A 17,254-nucleotide genomic window follows, 5' to 3' on the forward strand; every position below is an offset into this window, starting at 1 on the left:
TCCCAACTCACTCTCTTCCCTATCTCCATGCACAGTGCACCGCTCTCCCAGGCTGACTCTTTTGGCCCCGCCTCTGTCTCCTGGGACCAACTGTTTTCCAGGCATCCAGGCACTCACAGATCCATCCTCCCTGTCTCCTGCAGCTCCCAGCACAGTGCTGTGCACAAAGTAGCGGCTCAATAAACATCTGAATGTTACACACTGCTCAGGACATGCCTGGTGCGGTATTTTCCCCACATAATTTTGAACTATAAGATTAGACCGCTGCGTTTGCTATACAGATTCAAACAGATTGCAAAAGAAAGGTTGCTGTGTGTCATTGCTTCCCCGTACTCAAGGAGAAAATGCCTTCTGAAGACTTAAAAATGTCTTTTCAGTAAGATGATCCATACATCCTCAGTCTGTAAATTGCCTGGTAACCTTCTGGCTGCCAAAGGTCATTTCAGCTTCGCAAAAACTGCTATTAAAAATGAGATTCATCATCAAAGTTGCTGTTGGCTTTCCTCACCACCCTCCCATTGGTCACTTATCTAAGACTGCCCCAAAAGAACTATAGTTATAAACGATGAACAAGAAGGCAAATGAGAAATGAATTAAACACAGAAACCATTTGCTTATACTTAAATCAAATACATTATCAGCAAACACATAAAACCAAAAAAAAAAAAAAAAAAAACCCAAACAAAACAAAACCACACACATCGAAATTCCCTCATAGTCTTGATGATATCCACTTTTGACAAGTTGCTTCTTATGGGACTTCCCAGAAAAATATTACAAATAAGTCTTCTTTTAAAATGAAATAATAGGCCGGGCGTGGTGGTTCACGCCTGTAATCCCAGCACTTTGGGAGGCCAAGGTGGGCGAATCATGACGTCACGAGATTGAGACCACCCTGGCTAACATGGTGAAACCCGGTCTCTACTAAAAATACAAAAAAAAAAATTAGCCAGGTGTGGTGGCAGGTGCCTGTAGTCCCAGGTACTCGGGAGGCTGGCGTGAACCCGGGAGGTGGAGCTTGCAGTGAGCTGAGATCGTGCCACTGCACTCCAGCCTGGGTGACAGAGTGAGACTCCGTCTCAAAAAAAATAATAATAATAATAATAATTTTAAAAATCCACTCTGGAACCTACTAGATTTTTTTTTTTTTTGAGACAGAGTTTTGCTCTTGTTGCCCAGGCTGGAGTGCAGTGGCACCATCTCGGCTCACCGCAACCTCTGCCTCCCGGGTTCAAATGATTCTCCTGCCTCAGACTCCCAAGTAGTTGGGACTACAGGCATGTGCAACCACGCCCAGCTAATTTTTTCGTGAAGATTTTGATGACTCCAGGAAATAGAGTTCCAGAAACCAGTAAGCCCTGGACAGGCTCCTGTGGGAACCCATCACCTTCTTGCATTTCGCTCCCTCTGGCCAGATGGGCTCCAATCGAACATCTTTGTTGCCTGCTTGAAAGTAGCTGTGACAGTCAGACATGGGCCCCTGCCAGGACACCCCGCTCAGTCTCCCCTGCCACCACCATTGACAGCCGTGTGCTAGAGGCACCAAGAACATCAAGAACACTCCAAAAGGAAGACAGTGCTACCAAGTCCAGGGCCAAGAGAGTGGGACAAGGCAGACAGTGCTGCGATCATGTAAGCAGGACCCATCCTGCTGGGCAAGGGGTCGCTCTGGTTACCCAAGGGGGCCCCGGCCAGCATTCCAGCTAATACCTAGCACACTCACTTTCGGAGCCAGCAAAGCTATGAGGTGCCTGCCTCGGCACAGGTAGCAGATGTTTCGCTAGGACTAGATGATCCATCAGGCTTGCTGCCTGGGTCCCTGGAGGGAGCCAGCCTGATTTATTACTCAGCAAACATAAACAGTGCTTACGTTCAGCTCTGGCTCCAGCGCTTGGTGTCTGTGTCCCACGGGAGAGCTCCAGTTTCCTGCTGCTGACAACACTATAAAACCACCGTAATAGGAATTAATTATGGAAAAGGCTACTTTGAATTAGAGACATTTTGAAAATAAGTACCTTTTACTTCCAAACAAACGTTTCCTTTTCCAGTAATTAACCATTATTCTAAGTAGAGGTTCAAAGGACCTACTTCAAGGAGTGACTTGGTCATTAGCAACATTCATTCCTGTATAAATATACTATGGCCCTTTTCCCAAACATGCTTCCCTAGGTGGGCTAAACGTGCCTGTTGCCTGCTGAGCTTTGTTTGTCCCATAACGAGCTCAGCAAATCCTTTCTTCACAGAGGGCAGGGAACCGTGGCTGCCTCGTGGGAATTCCCAGCAGCATGAAACACCCTCAGCCTGAACACCCATGTGCCTTGTACTGTGGGTTAAAGAGCAGAGGTCCCACTGTCCCACCCCACAGGCTTGGCCATCTGTTGGGTGTGGTCAGGAAATACAATGAATGTTTTTATTAGTCTAGACCGGGGTTTCTCAAACTTGTCGTATTTGGGGCCGGATCATCCTTTGTGATGTGGATGGTCCTGTGCCCTGTAGGATGTTTAGCAGCACCCCTGCCTCTACCCACCAGGTGCCAGTAGCACCCTCCCCCCATGCCCCCAAAGGTGTGACAACAACAACAAAAATGTCTCCAGACATTGCCGAATGTCCTCTGGGAGCAAAATCATACCACGTGGAAAGTGTCCAGAGAATTTCTTTTAAACGATGGATGCTGGGGTCCTACAGGCATTTCCAAAAGTTCCCCAGGGTGACTCTAAGTGCACCGGAGCCACCGCAGCCCTGGACGAAGATGGGCCTGTTCCACGTGAAGAAAAGGCTCTGTGACCTACCTAAAGTTCTGAACAGCAGTGGTTTAAAGACATAATCGACTCCAGAGCCCAGTATGATCCACCCAAGTTTGATTAGTTGCCATTTCAGATAAGCTACATAACTCTTCTTAATCTTCAATAGCTCACTGAAATGTGACTTCAGGTTTGAGCCGACTTATGAATCTGTCCTCTTTTATTCTTGTCATCTTAGAATTAAACCATCCAACCTCACCCAAATGAGAGCAAAACCCTTTCGCCACCTCCTTACTGACACCATGCAGGAAGTGTTTATAGAGCACCTGCTATAGAAGTGTTTATAGAGCACCTGCTATAGAAGTGTTTATAGAGCACCAGCCCAGGGGCTGAGGTTATATATTCAGGCCAGGACAGTAGCGGTGGGAAATGGGAAGGGAGGAAGAGGGAGCCAAGAAGGTCTGAAGGAGGCAACAGGATGGAGGGGTGGACTCTGGGCTGAAAGAAGAGCATAGGGGAACACAGAGCATTGTTTGGGAAATAAACAAATTGGTGGGTGGAGCTCTGAGGTCCCTGTGGGGATGATGGGGATGGAGGCAGGAGAGGCAGGCAGAGACCTTGAAACCTACCACCCAGGCCCAACTTCATCTTAAAGGTCATGGAGAGCCACAGAGGATTTGAAGCAAGGGAGTGATAAAGAGCCACTCAGCTAGTGTCCAAGGACCAAAACACTGGGATTTAGGGAAAAGGCACAGATAAGATCAGGTACCACAGGAGAGGGCCAGTCCAGCAGGTTGGGGAATGCACAGGCCTAGGGCTTCAGGGAACTATCCCGGGTGCAGATACAGATCAGAGCTGCCCTGCTCAGGGTCCATGCTGGAGCTCTGCTGTCATGGGCTGTACCGCCCCCTCAAAGCTCCAGCGTTGAAGCTGTAACCCCCAGGACCTCAGAATGTGACTGTGTTTCAAGAGTGGGCTTTTAAGGAGGGTATTAAGGTCAAATGCAGCCATTAGGGTGGGCCCTGATCCAATTCAACTGGGGTCCCTATAAGAAGAGAAGATGAGTGGCTGGGCGCGGTGGCTCATGCCTGTAATCCCAGCACTTTGGGAGGCCGAAGCGGGTGGATCATGAGGTCAGGAGTTTGAGACCAGCCTGGCCAAGATGGTGAAACCCCATCTCTACTAAAAAATACAAAAATTAGCCGGGCACGGTGGCGGGTGCCTGTAATCCCAGCTACTTGGGAGGCTGAGGCAGGAGAATCGTTTGAACCCAGGAGGTGGAGGTTGCAGTGAGCCGAGATCATGCCACTGCACTCTAGCCTGGTCAACAGAGCAAGACTCCGTCTCAAAAAAAAAAAAAGAAGAGGAGATGAGGACACAGACACACACAGAGGGAAGCCTGTGTGAGGACAGAGAAGACAGCCATGTACAAGCCAAGGAGAGAGGCCTCAGGAGAAACCAACCCTGCTGAACCTTGGTCTTAGACTTCCAGCCTCCAGAACTGTGAGGAAATACATCTCTGCAGTTGAAGCTGCCCGTCTGTGGTACTCTGCAGCCCTAGAAACTTACCCAGGGAGGTCAACTGAAATCCCTGAGCAGTTGTGTGGGGTCCGGCATCAGGCAAGCCTGACAGCCCCTGTAGTGGAGAGACCACATGGTGCTGGGCTGGGGCCTGTAGGAGGCAGGAGCACTGGGCACCGGGCAGAGAAGGTGCTTTGCAGGAGCTCAGACATGTCGAGAGGGAGAGGGCTGTGGCCCCCAGGTAGGACCATGGCTGTGTTTTGTGATGGGGGCTCGTTCAGGTGGTTTTCAAGAGGCATTGAGTAACATGGGTGTGTCCTGGAGGCACAGCGCCTCAGGGGCTGGCTTGAGGGGCTGTGGACAGACCCTTTGGGTGGACACGAGCCCTTCTCTCCTGGATCTCTCCCATCAAGTCCTAAAATCTCGTTCTTCCATCATTTCCTTACTTACAAAGTTCAGGAGACTCATTGTCTACTGGGGGAAAAAAATCAAGCTAGCCGGAAGGCTGACTCTATGGCTTTGTAGGGGGGCCTTGCAGGGTCAGGACCCATGCCCTCCTCTAGGCCACGTCCTCTCTGCACTCTGCACATGTCCCTTCCCCACCTTCATCAGCTCCTCACAGAAGAGGTCCTCTCTGAATCCTTTCCACTGCTCAAACCCAAGCCCTCCTTGGGGATGGCTCAGATGCCACAGCCCCCTGGGCTTCCCTGCCCACTGACAGAAGCGACTCCTCTGCACCCCTGTACCTTGTCCTGTTCTTGGGCCAAGGAACCTCACAGTGCACTGCACCTGCCTTCCTGGGATGTGCTCGGTTCACCTCCACACCCTCAGCTCCCATTCCCTGCCCCGCTCGTCCTGTGCTGCATGCCAGGGATATTCAATTTCCCAACCATCTCCGGCTACATGAGGAGCTCCCTTCTCCAGGGCTGACACGATCTTCTACCCATCTGTGACACCAGCCCAGGGCAGATGTTCTGAGAGGAAGAGAGGGACACCACGCAAGCGGCTGCAGCACTGCCTCTGAAGGAGAGAGCAGGGGAGGGATGGAGGGATTGTCCGGAACTGTCTTCAAGAAGGAAGGGCATCACCCAAGTTCCCAGCCGCACATGCACCATAGCCAAGGGGTAGAGGTGACCCAAGTGTCAGCCGATGGGTGAACAAACAAACAGAATGTGGTGCAGGCACACAATGGCATATTCCTCAGTCTAAGGCAGGAAGGAAACGCTCACACACGCTACTACATGGATGAGCCTTGAAGACATTACGCTGAGCGACACAAGCCAGTCACAAAAGGACAAATGCTGTGTTACTCTATTTATATGAGGTACCCGGAGTAAGCAAATTCAAAGAGGCAGAAGGTGGCATGGCGTTGCCAGAGGAGGGGAACGGGGAGCTGGGGTTTCACGGGGACAGTTTCAGTTTAGGAAGATGGAATCGTTCTGGAGATGGATGATAGTGCCAGCTGCACAACAATGAGGATGTACCTAATGCCACAGAACTGTACACTGAAAAATGGCTAAAACAGTACATTTTATAATTTATAGTTTTACCACAATTACAAATAAAGACAGTTTTTAAAAAGAATAGGACAAAGACTATCCGCTTACTGCAGACGCTAAAGTATATCCATTTGAGAACAGTGGAGTTCCTCAACACGTAGCAATCAAGGGCGCCCAATTTGTAAAGCATCTTGTAAACACATGCAAAAGGCAGCTTTTCATCTAATCTGGGAGGAAACACTCCATAGTGCAAATTACGATGCTAAGTACATAACCCGTCCATAATACAATATGACCACTGGGATGCTTGCGGTTGTTTTAAGCCAGCATTATCTCCTTTGCACCTATTTTTAAAATGATTCTAACAAATAAAGCACGACTGTTAGCTAGTTGAATTAAATTATATAAAGGACTGACCCTCCTCCCCACTTTATTAAAAAAAAAAAACACCTGATAAACACTTAACTAGCATTCCTATGACTTAACATCCTTAACCACACATCTCTGTGACTCAGCTCTTTGGTTCTCTGTTCAGATAAGTAAAGCAACTGTCTCAACTTTGAGAGAGCAGCATTTTCAAATGGAAGACTGCTCCCTGGCTCCTTCATGCCATTGCACACCTTGAGCTAACCAAACATCCCAAACAAAATTGCTCAGGGCTTTGTAAAGCTGTTCCCTGGGAAAAGCAAAATGTGTGTTTTGCTTTTTACCAAAAGAAATCTAGAAAAAGATATGAAATACAATGGAGGAGAGGCAGAGAAGTTACTGAGAAACAAGGAAGACAGACTGGGAAGGGCTTGGGGAAGACAGACGGGGAAACCCTTGCCTAGCTTTGCAGTGGTGACAACACACTTTGTCAACAAGGGACTCTGCATTTTTATTTTCCACAGGGACCTGCGAATTATGTAGCTGGCCCTGACTAGAAGAAATGTTTGGAAAGCAGGAGATTGGCCCTGTGTGAAGGCAGGGGTGGGAGTGACAATTGGCAACACTGTGTTGGTGACTGTCCAAAGGCTCCTTCCAAGCTCCCTGGGTGATCTGGAGCTAATATCTAAGGCCATGTTTAATTATTCCTAGAAGAGAAGCCTCAGGAGGTATGTTCCTGCTAATTCCACACTCAGCTCAAGTAGCCAGCAGGTGAGTTACATCCTGAGTCTCTGGGAGGGAAAAGAATACTTTGTTTAAAGCATTTAGTGGTTAAATCATCAATATTCAATTACCCTCAATTAATTGCCAGAAACATCTGCCTATAACTCCTTCCACCCCAGCTTGAAGAACAGCCTGAACCATATCTTGTCACATCGTTTGAAGGAGTCCCCAGCCCTGGGTAACCTCACTCCCTGCTCCAAAACCTCATTTTCCTCACCCCAATCCATGCTGGGAATCAGATTTGCACCCAGGAAGCTGGAGTTGGACAGAGAGATGCTGGCCTCTGTGTTGGCCATTGCTTGACCAGGGATCACATGAGCAAAAGCATCAGGCGAAGCCAGTTTGAAGCGGGAACCGAGCTCACTTCTGGAGAATAGGATGAGAAGATATAGCTCCTGAGTGTCCTAAAGGACACTCCCACCCCACTTTGTGATCTCAGATCCCACCCTCCACCCCCGGCCCTGCATCTTTCCAAGAAATTCCTTTTATATTTTGTTAATGTAATTTACATTTGTTTTAGTTACTTGTAGCCAAAAGAGCCAGGCTTTCAAACACATGAAGCTCATCTTCCACTAAATGGCATAAACTCAGATTTCTGGCCTGAGAACTCCATGAGGCAGTGAAGCGCCAGGCAGAGCCCCACTCTCCCAGCCTTGGCTAACCAGGCCTTGGCTACCCAGAAAGGTCCCCTGCTTTCTGATCCTGGTATCTCTCTGAGCCCTGTGGCCTGGTGACCTGTTTTGTTTTCAGGTTGGAACTTGGCACATAAACAAACCCTGTGGAGGGTGCTTTTTGGTGGGGCTCCTCCCATCACCCTGGATGCAGGCTCCCTGTCTGAAGGGCATACCTGGCTCTGAAAATCATCAGTTTCTGGGCGAAGGCAGCAGACACCTGGCAGTGCCCAAGGAATAAATCGCCCTTCCAGGTGTGGCCTTCAGCTCCTCCCCCTCAAAGTGCTTCTCAGACGACTCATCCCGGTAGTCCTCACCCCACCAAGGGGAGGAAGAAAGGCACCTGAGGCTTCCAGGGTGGGGGCTGTTTGCCAGGCATGTGGGGGTGGGGCACACTTCCCAGTGTTCCGCCTCTGTCCTCACAACGGCCCTCAAGGTCAGGCAGCACTGACCCCACTCTACCATTGAGGAAACTGGTGCAGTAATGCTCCAGGAGTCAGACCCATGACAAGTGGCAGAGTCGGGGCTGTAAGCCAGGCCTGCCACTCTTGCACATTTTTTTTTTTTTTTTTTGAGACGGAGTCTCGCTGTGTCCCCCAGGATGGAGTGCAATGGCGCCATCTCAGCTCACTACAACTTCCGCCTCCCAAGTTCAAGCGATTCTCCTGCCTCAGCCTCCTGAGTAGCTGAGATTACAGGCACGCACCACCATACCTGGCTAATTTTTGTATTTTTAGTAGAGACAGGGTTTCACCATGTTGGCCAGCTGGTCTCAAAACTCCTGACCTCAGGGGATCCACCTGCCTCGGCCTCCCGAAGTGCTGGGATTACAGGCATGAGCCACTGTGCCCAGCCACTCTTGCCCTTTTCATGACATCAAGTTCAGATGAGTTCAGACATTTATGGTGTTGACCTCATAAAGTCAAAGACCTTCAGGAGGGGAGAGAGACAGGCATCCTTCCAACCAGGGGCCAGTGAGGGCTTGGGTAAGGAGACAGCTGGTTGCCGTTCTTCAGATGGAGACTGAGCTGACCTGAGGGATGAGCAGGAACCAAGGGGCTGAAGGAAGGAGGGAAGGGGCTCGAGCAAGTGGAACAGCATGAGCAAGGCACCAGGCAGTGAGAGAGGCCAGGCTGGGAACTATTAATATATACAAGATGCCCCCTACAACAAGGAGGGGTGGCAGGGGAGGAGATGAAAGACATGTGGGGCTCAGGTCTGAGGGCACCCTTGCTGGATGCTGCAGTGATATGGGCTGGTTTCCATCTTATTTTCTGTCTCTTGGGCCTGTGGTGTTAAAAGCAGCAAGACAAGATGGGGGCCTGGCTGGCGGGACTAAGAAGACAGAGAGTAGAGAAATCTGCCCAGAGAGGTGTTCTGCAGAAGCCCACCCATGCAAAGCCACAGCAGAACTGTCCAGAAACCCAAACATACAGCAACCACCATTCTCAAGCACAACGGGAGAGTCACCTCTGAAAGGCCAGCTCCAGGGAGAAGTCACAAAGGGTGGGAGCCCCTGCCAGCCCTTCCCAGACCGTCTCCCATGGTAAGGGCCACTCTGGGGCAGAGGATAAGGAGAACTGGATTCAAACCCTAATAGATTGGTGGCTTTGGACAAGCCAATGGCCCTCCAGCTCAGCCTTCTCATCTAAACTGAAGGCTAGGACTAGATAATCATATTAAACATGGCCATGCCCAGGACAATCTTTTACCTAGACTTAAGCAATTAGCAAAGGCAAAGCCGGCTGAATTTGAAGGCAAATTCTAGCCCTATGGTTTCACATATCCGGGTCTTTCAGCTGTGTGGAAATTTAATTAGCATCCTCCCTTGTTGAGTAGGAGGGCAAGAGAAAACGGCAGAACACTCCAAAGGCCCCGTTTTCTATCGACAGCCCTGGGAACAGGCTCAGGCCCCCTTGTCTGGCCTCTGAGCTTCCAGTAGGACTTGCCACCATTCATCCCCAGAACCCCTGCGCAGGCCAGCATGTCTGCTTCCCAAACAGGCCCAGTTTCCTCCAGAACCTCTGGTCAGGCTGCCTTTCCCTGTCAAAAGCTCTCCTCCCTCCCCTCTGCCTATGGGTGGCTGCAGAGCCCCAAGTCTCCATCGTACGTGCAGTGTTTGGGCCAGGCCCTCGTCTCACTCCACATGCCCTCCATTGAAGCCCTCCATTCCCAAGGCCTCACCTCAGTTGGCTAAGGGCATCTCCTTGGTATCTCCTGAGAGTGTCTGCCTCCCCGTCAGCCCTGGGGGAGTTATCAGCATCTTCTACAGGCCTCGCTGGCTTTCTCCTGTGCACTCAGCACAGCCTCCCCTCCTCACCACATGAGATCTCACTGCAGCCAGAGAGGTCTTTTCAAAAATATGAATTCTGACTGCATCATATCCCTTATCCCACTTAATACTCTTTAATGGTTTTCCTTTGCTCTAAAATTAGAGGAAAACTTCTTAGCACAGTTTATAAGCCATCGCCACCTCCCATTCCCATATCAATTGCTATCAATTCCAGGCCCTACACGCCACAGGGCCTTTGCAAATGCCATTTCCTCTCTCTGGAAAACACACACATCTCTCCTCTTTTGCCTCTCTCTCTACCTCCTACTCAAACCTCAGCTCTCATCTCAGATGTCACTTTCTTACACAGACCAGTCTGTCTAGGTCAGGGTTTTGTTGTTGTTGTTGTTCTAGTCTCTCAATTCCCTTTCTTTCTACACACTTAACTCAGTTTGTAATTAAAAGATTATTACTTGATCAGTTTGGGTGTGCCTTCCCCAGAAGTCTCTAAGCTCTATGGAAGCTGAGCTGTCTACTTTCACATATCATTGTATCCCCAACACATAGCACAATGCTCAGCTCAGAACAGGCACTCAAATCTGTGAAAAGGAGGAGAGAGGAAAGAAACTTTTTTTCTCTTTTTTTTTTTTTTTTGAGACGGAGTCTCGCTCTGTTGCCCAGGCTGGAGTGCAGTGGTGCAATCTTGGCTCACTGCAAGTCCGCCTCCTGGGTTCACGCCATTCTCCTGCCTCAGCCTCCCGAGTAGCTGGGACTACAGGTGCCCACCACCACACCCAGATAATTATTTGTATTTTTAGTAGAGACAGGGTTTCACTGTGTTAGCCAGGATGGTCTCCATCTCCTGACCTCATGATCCGCCCACCTCGGCCTCCCAAAGTGCTGGGATTACAGGCATGAGCCACTGCGCCGGGCCAAAAAGAAGTTTTTTCAAGTGGCCCAGGGTCACACTCATTAATGTGATAAATGTTTAACAACTGGCTCTACGAAGAAAAAAAAAAAACCCCGATCTATCCTGTTTGCCAATTCCTATGATGTAAATGCTCCCACCATGGCGAATCTGCTCCCACCATGGCGAATCTGCTCCCACCATGGCGAATCTGCTCCCACCATGGCGAATCTGCTCCCACCATGGCGAATCTGCTCCCACCATGGCGAATCTGCTCCCACCATGGCGAATCTGCTCCCACCATGGCGAATCTGCTCCCACCATGGCGAATCTCAAGCCGCCAGCATGACACCACTGAATGCGAAGTTGGATAGACATGTGCAGCGGGCTCAGAGGCAGTAGAAGCCACGCTGGCTCCCACACACCACCAGTTTGTGGCAACCTCAGGACAAAGATTCAGAAAGTCCACCACGGTTTTTTTTGTTGTTTGTTTTGAGACAGAGTCTGGCTCTGTCGCCCAGGCCGGAGTGCAGTGGCACCATCTCGGCTCACTGCAAGCTCCGCCTCCCAGGTTCACGCCATTCTCCTGCCTCAGCCTCCCGAATAGCTGGCACTACAGGCGCCCGCCACCACGCCCGGCTAATTTTTTTGTATTTTTAGTAGAGACAGGGTTTCACCATGTTGGCCAGGATGGTCTCAAACTCCTGACCTCGTGATCCGCCCACCTTGGCCTCCCAAAGTGCTGGGATTACAGGCTTGAGCCACTGCGCCCGGCCCCCACCATGTTTTTAAATGACACCAACTTTTGACTCAATCCTACCTTGGACTAAAGGCCAAAGTAAAGGCATCTGCAAAAAATGTTACTACAGAGAGGCAGAGGAAGACGAAAACAGAGAGGGAGAGATTTGCAGATGGTTCAGAACAGGAAGATGAAGAAGGAAAGGGAGACCTATGACCTGGGAAGACTGCTATCTCCCAAATGGAGGTGGAAAGGCTGCTTAACAGCTGGTTAGCCTCTAATCCTTACATTAATAAGGGCCACTGCCAAATTAAATGTTTAGGATGTTGTTATGAGCAAGTCAACATCTGCATGAAATGCTGGTTATATCCTCTGACCTTTCTAGCAATTTATCCTAATAGCTCAGAAAAGCAAAACAGATATCTCCAACCCCAAAATAAAAAAGTTATAATATCATAAAAATATTAGAAGAAAACATAGGATCTCCCCCCAGTCTTCCAGGAATCTTCCAAGCCTTAAAGCTAACATAAGAAATCACAAAAAAGAAGATTAATTCATACAACTCTAACCAAACCATAAGTTTCTACATAACAAAAATATCATATACAAAATTTAAAAAACCAAACAGCAAACTCGAGGAAAATGGTTACAAGTCATCCAGAAGGGTTAATTTACATCATACATAAAGTGTACCTATAAATACGTAAGAAAATAATGCTTCTCACAGCATATACACACACACATAAAGGCAAAGGAAATGAAGAGACAGTTCAAAGAACAGGAAATATGGATGGCTCTAAAACTTTCAAAAAGATGTTTAACTTCCTTCATAACAAGAGAAATGCAAATCACAACCACCACCAAATATAATTTTTTGCACATCAGACTAGAAAATATGTAAAGATTTGATAACCCCCTGGGTCAAGGAGGGTGTGGGGAGCAGGACCACACACATTATTAGTATAATTCTACATAGCTAAGATTTCTACAGAAAACACTCTGACAGTACCTATTAACATAAAAATGTGGCCTACTTTGACCCTCCCACTTCTAAAAATTTCTTACACATGTGCAAATGTTTGTGCATGCCAAGATTTCGTGATATATTGTGAATATAACAGCAAAGACTGGAGACAAACTCAATGCTTCCTCGGTAAGTGATTAGTTAAATAAATGGCAGTCCAGTCTGACAATGGAATACTACACAGACATAAAAAAGAATGAGTATCTCTATGTACTGATGTATTCATCTCCAGCATAAGTGAAAAAACAGTGTTTAGGATACGCTAGTGTTTCTGAGACAAAATATGTAAATGAAAGTAGAACATTTCTGGAAGGGGATGTGAGAAACTGGTAACCATGGTTGCTTCTGAAGAGGGAAACTGGGGGCAGAGATAGAAAGAAATGTTACTTTTATGCTATGCTTTCTGTACGACGTACATGTATTACCTACTACAGTCAATTTTTAAAAATAGATATGCATGAAGATATCCACTGTTGTTGCATATACTAGACAAAAGCCACCACTGGGATGACCTCATGGTAGTCAGTTCAGTATTTTATTTTATTATTTTTTTTTGAGATGGAGTCTCGCTCTGTTGCCCAGGCTGGAGTGCAGTAGAGTGATCTCGGCTCACCACAACCTCCGCCTCCCAGGTTCAAGCGATTCTCCTGCCTCAGCCTCCCAAGTAGCTGGGAATACAGACGTGAACCACCATGCCCGGCTAATTTTTGTATTTTTAGTAGAGACGGGGTTTCACTATGTTGGCCAGGCTAGTCTGGAACTCCTGACTTCGTGATCCGCCCACCTTGGCCTCCCAAAGTGCTGGCATTACAGACGTGAGCCACTGCGCCCAGCCGTCAGTTCAGTATTAGGAAAAGAATTTAAGAACTTCTAATAAATCAGCAAAAATATCATGCATTTAAAATGTTTCGGAAGAACTGGACAAATTCTTTTGATAAGGTGTCAAGAAAATAGTAGATTCCATTAAATGAACACTTTGATTAGAACTGTAAAAACAGGTTTGAGTGTAAGGCATTTCAAAAGTGAAAACTAGTTATCATATGATAACTAGGATCATGGAATTGTGGGCTATTTTTAAAAGTGTTACTGTTGCAATGATATAATTATTTCTAGTCTTAATTAAATTGTACTTAAAGTCACTTTAAATAACTTCTACTCTTTAGCCCTAGAAAAAGGATACAAATTACTTCCCAGTATATTTAAGCAACTTTCAGGATAAAGGTCAGAAATCTTTGCAAATTCATGAGAACAGAGGAAATGCTACCAGAAGACTGGAGCTGGACAAACATCCTACACTTCAAATATAGAAAAAAATGGGGCAAGTTCAGCTGGCATTGATTATTGGCAAAAATTCTAGAGATTACTCAAGAAAGTGCTGAGTATTAGAAATCAACAGATTCAGTCAGAACAATGCAGGATACACTGTGCAAATTATTATTATTTTTTGAGACAGGGTCTCACTCTGTCGCCCAGACTGGAGTGCAGTGGCGCGATGTCACTCACTGCAACCTCTCACTCCCAGGCTCAAGCGACTCCTGCCTCAGCCTCCCTAGTAGCTGGGATTAGAGGCGCATGCCACCACGCCCAGCTAATTTTTTCTATTTTTAGTAGAGATGAGGTTTCACCATGTTGGCCAGGCTAGTCTCGAGCTCCTAATCTCAATGATCTCAAATGATCCACCCACCCAGGCCTCCCAAAGTGCTGGGATTACAGGCGTGAGCCTGTGCAAATCATTAAGAGCAATATTTGCAAGTCCGTGGAGTCTTTTTTTGTTTTTTGTTTTGTTTTGTTTTGTTTTAACTTTGTTGACTAAGATCTCAGAAGTATCTGAGAACTTGGGCTGCACAGGGAATGCTGGTGTGGGAGAAGCAAGCCAACTGAGCTGAGCTGCAAACCTGTTTGTCCTTAGCTCTCCAAAACTTGCTGTCTATGTGACTTGGAAGGAATTTGATTCTTTTCTGCAAGGCACTGACAATACCTTACAAGAGAGCTGGGAGATAAAACGCAGAGCTTGTGAAAGTCATCAGAAAGTTGAACACAGATGGTCCCCGACTTAAAACGGTTCAATCTGATGATTTTTTGACTTGATGATGGTGTGAACACGATGCACATTCAGTAGAAACTGTATCGATAAGGGCTGCTTTATTCACCAGAAGTGAAAAACACAATGGTTGTGTGAGTATCTGAAGTACACAGCCATTCTCTTTTTCACTTTCAGTACAGTATTCCGTAAGTCGCATGAGATATTCAACACATTATAGAATAGACTTTGTGTGAGATGATTCTGCACAACTGTGGACTAATGTGAGTGTTCTGAGCACATCTAAGGTAGGCTGGGCTAAGCCAGCATATTCAATAGGTTAGGTGTATTAAATGTATTTTCCACTTTCAATATTTCCAACTGATGAGGGGTTTATCTGGACACAAGACACAACCCCATCCTAAGCAGAGGAGCATCTGTACCTGGTTCTTGTACAGAACACATGGCACACTCAAATGTGTGTTCACTGACTTAAAATCCATGATTATCACTTGCTATTAGTCTGGCTGGTGGCTCACACCTATAATCCTAACGCTTTGGGAGGCTGAGGCAGAAGGACTGCTTGAGGCCAGGAGTTCAAGACCAGCCTGGGCAATATAGCAAGACCCCCATCTCTACAAAAAAATAAAATAAAAATGAGCCAGGTATGGTGGTGCATGCCTGTAGTCCCAGCTACTCAGGAGGCTGAGGCAGAAAGATCACTTAAGCCTGGGAGGTGGAGGCTTCAGAGAGCTGTGATTGTACCGCTGTACTCCAGCCTGGGCAACAGAGCCAGACGCTGTCTTAAAACAAACAAAAAAAAACTAGAGACTGGCCTTGGGTAGAGACTGGCCTTGGGTTATTATTCTTAATCAAAGAAAATAATGTATATGAAATGTTTTATAAACTATAAAGGGCTGCACAAAAGAAAGTGACATTAGTGTTGTCATTTTGAAGGCATTGCAGATTCTGCGATGCAAATTCTGGTACCGATAACAAATAGCAAGGCCAAGGCAAAAAATAAAAACAAAAAGATCCTAACAGGAGAGATCTAGAAACTCAAAATTATTAAGATGAAACCTAAGTCATGGTCATGCTACACGAGCCTAAAACTGAGAAAATCCTGACTTCATCCACCACTCCCAGGAAAACAACGTTGGGGGGTTGGTGATCATGATCTGGAAGAAGTATGTCATGTCTAGTTTAAGCGTAATGCATCAACTCTAGGTTGCAGTAGGGGAAGGGAAGTATCCATCAATCCCCTCTTTGGGTTAGAACACACAGGGCCTGGCTGGGTTGGATTCTGGGTACCATGCATAAGAGACACACGTGCCAACCAGAGCGATAAGTATGGCAACTTTTGCATGTATGGAATAGCTTAAGTATTGTAGATTTTTCAGCCAGGAAAGAAGCTATTGAAAACACATTTTATTTAAGAAATAATTTTAAAAAAACAATTATTCTGAGGAGCAAGTGGCACAAATAGGCATGAGTTAACCTGAGTTTTATTTACCAAAAAGTGTGCCTTCCTGCAAGGAAGAGCAACTACGGGATGGACTAGCTGCCTTGTTAACAAAGCACTCCCTTCCCATCGATGGAAGTGTTCAAACTAGGATGGATAACTTCATGTCAGAGATATCATGCAGAAGGCGAGAGAGGCTGGTCAGCCCTAAGATCCCTTTTAACTACAATAACCTGGGATTCTAACTGCCTTGACAGTTTCACGTGTGTAGGTAGGTGCTAGGATACCAGTAGCCACATGAGAAAGAGGTCCAGAACTGTGCCTGGTAGCTCTTCTTCTCCCTATCTGGCACCTAGGGACAGAATAGTGCATATATTGTAGGGTACACACACGCTAAAGGATACATGCTAAACACAGGATACCTGCTGAAGACAGCATGAGGCTTATTTGCAAGGGAAAGGTCATGGAACAGAGCAGGAAAGAGGCACAAAAGGCAGCTTCTCAAACCCTGAGCTTTTATCCACTGAAAGAAGGCAAAGGCTCCTTCCACTTTCTGCTTCTACTTGGGATGTGGGCTGACAAGCACCTGACCCCTAGAACTCCTGCACTCATCATAGTGTATATCCCACATTTGTGCATCTGATACAGTATTCAACGCACAAAGCAGCACAGGAAAAGTCTGCCTTCCAACATGCCAAAATGTGCTTGAAAAGCTCTTTGAAGCATTTGTTATGTGCTTGAAACACACAGAACACTGGGAAGGCAGTCCTTTATTTAGATCTTTTTTGTCTGTGAAAATCAATATGTCCTTTCTAGGCTTTACTGTATAAGAAAATGTGTGTCTAATTCTTGTTCCCAGGTTTCCCCTCTCAGTCTGGCCCAGTAACTGCAACGTGTCATCAAGCATCACCCAAAACATGCCACACACATGAGTGCTGTCTGTGACCCTCTCGAATGCTAATTTAGAAGAACTGCCCAGCTCTCCAATATGCCTCCATAGTCTGCTTTTAAGAACTATTTTTGTTCTCTCCTCCCACCATGCATGGCTGAGTGTGAATAGCTGTTTCCTGGGTCCTCACTGCCAAGGTAATGGCACTCTATCCCACCTCGTCACTTTCAAGTTCACCTCTACTTTGACCCCAGGACACAGCGCTCTTCACACATACTCACTTTGATCCATTATTCTCCCTCTGCTCTAGAAAGACACTTAAAATACTTAACAATGTTGCCAAATCCTCAGTCTGTCAAA

At 47.0% G+C, this 17,254-nt stretch overlaps 1 protein-coding gene across 5 annotated transcripts in view; it reads right to left on the bottom strand.

Annotated features, from left to right (window-relative positions):
* Window positions 1–17,254, bottom strand: part of SLC22A23 (solute carrier family 22 member 23) — a 187,810-nt gene that overhangs the window by 167,952 nt on the left and 2,604 nt on the right. The window contains exon 1 of one of the 5 annotated variants that reach the window (XM_054557135.2): window positions 1,871–2,502. The exons of the other annotated variants lie outside the window; for them this stretch is intronic. The gene's annotated coding sequence lies outside the window, so the exon portion shown is untranslated. Of the gene's footprint in view, window positions 1–1,870; window positions 2,503–17,254 lie in introns of those variants that run through there. 5 annotated transcript variants of the gene reach the window in all.

Source organism: Pongo abelii, chromosome 5 (genome assembly GCF_028885655.2).
Source record: "Pongo abelii isolate AG06213 chromosome 5, NHGRI_mPonAbe1-v2.0_pri, whole genome shotgun sequence".
Taxonomy (NCBI): Eukaryota; Metazoa; Chordata; class Mammalia; order Primates; family Hominidae; genus Pongo; species Pongo abelii.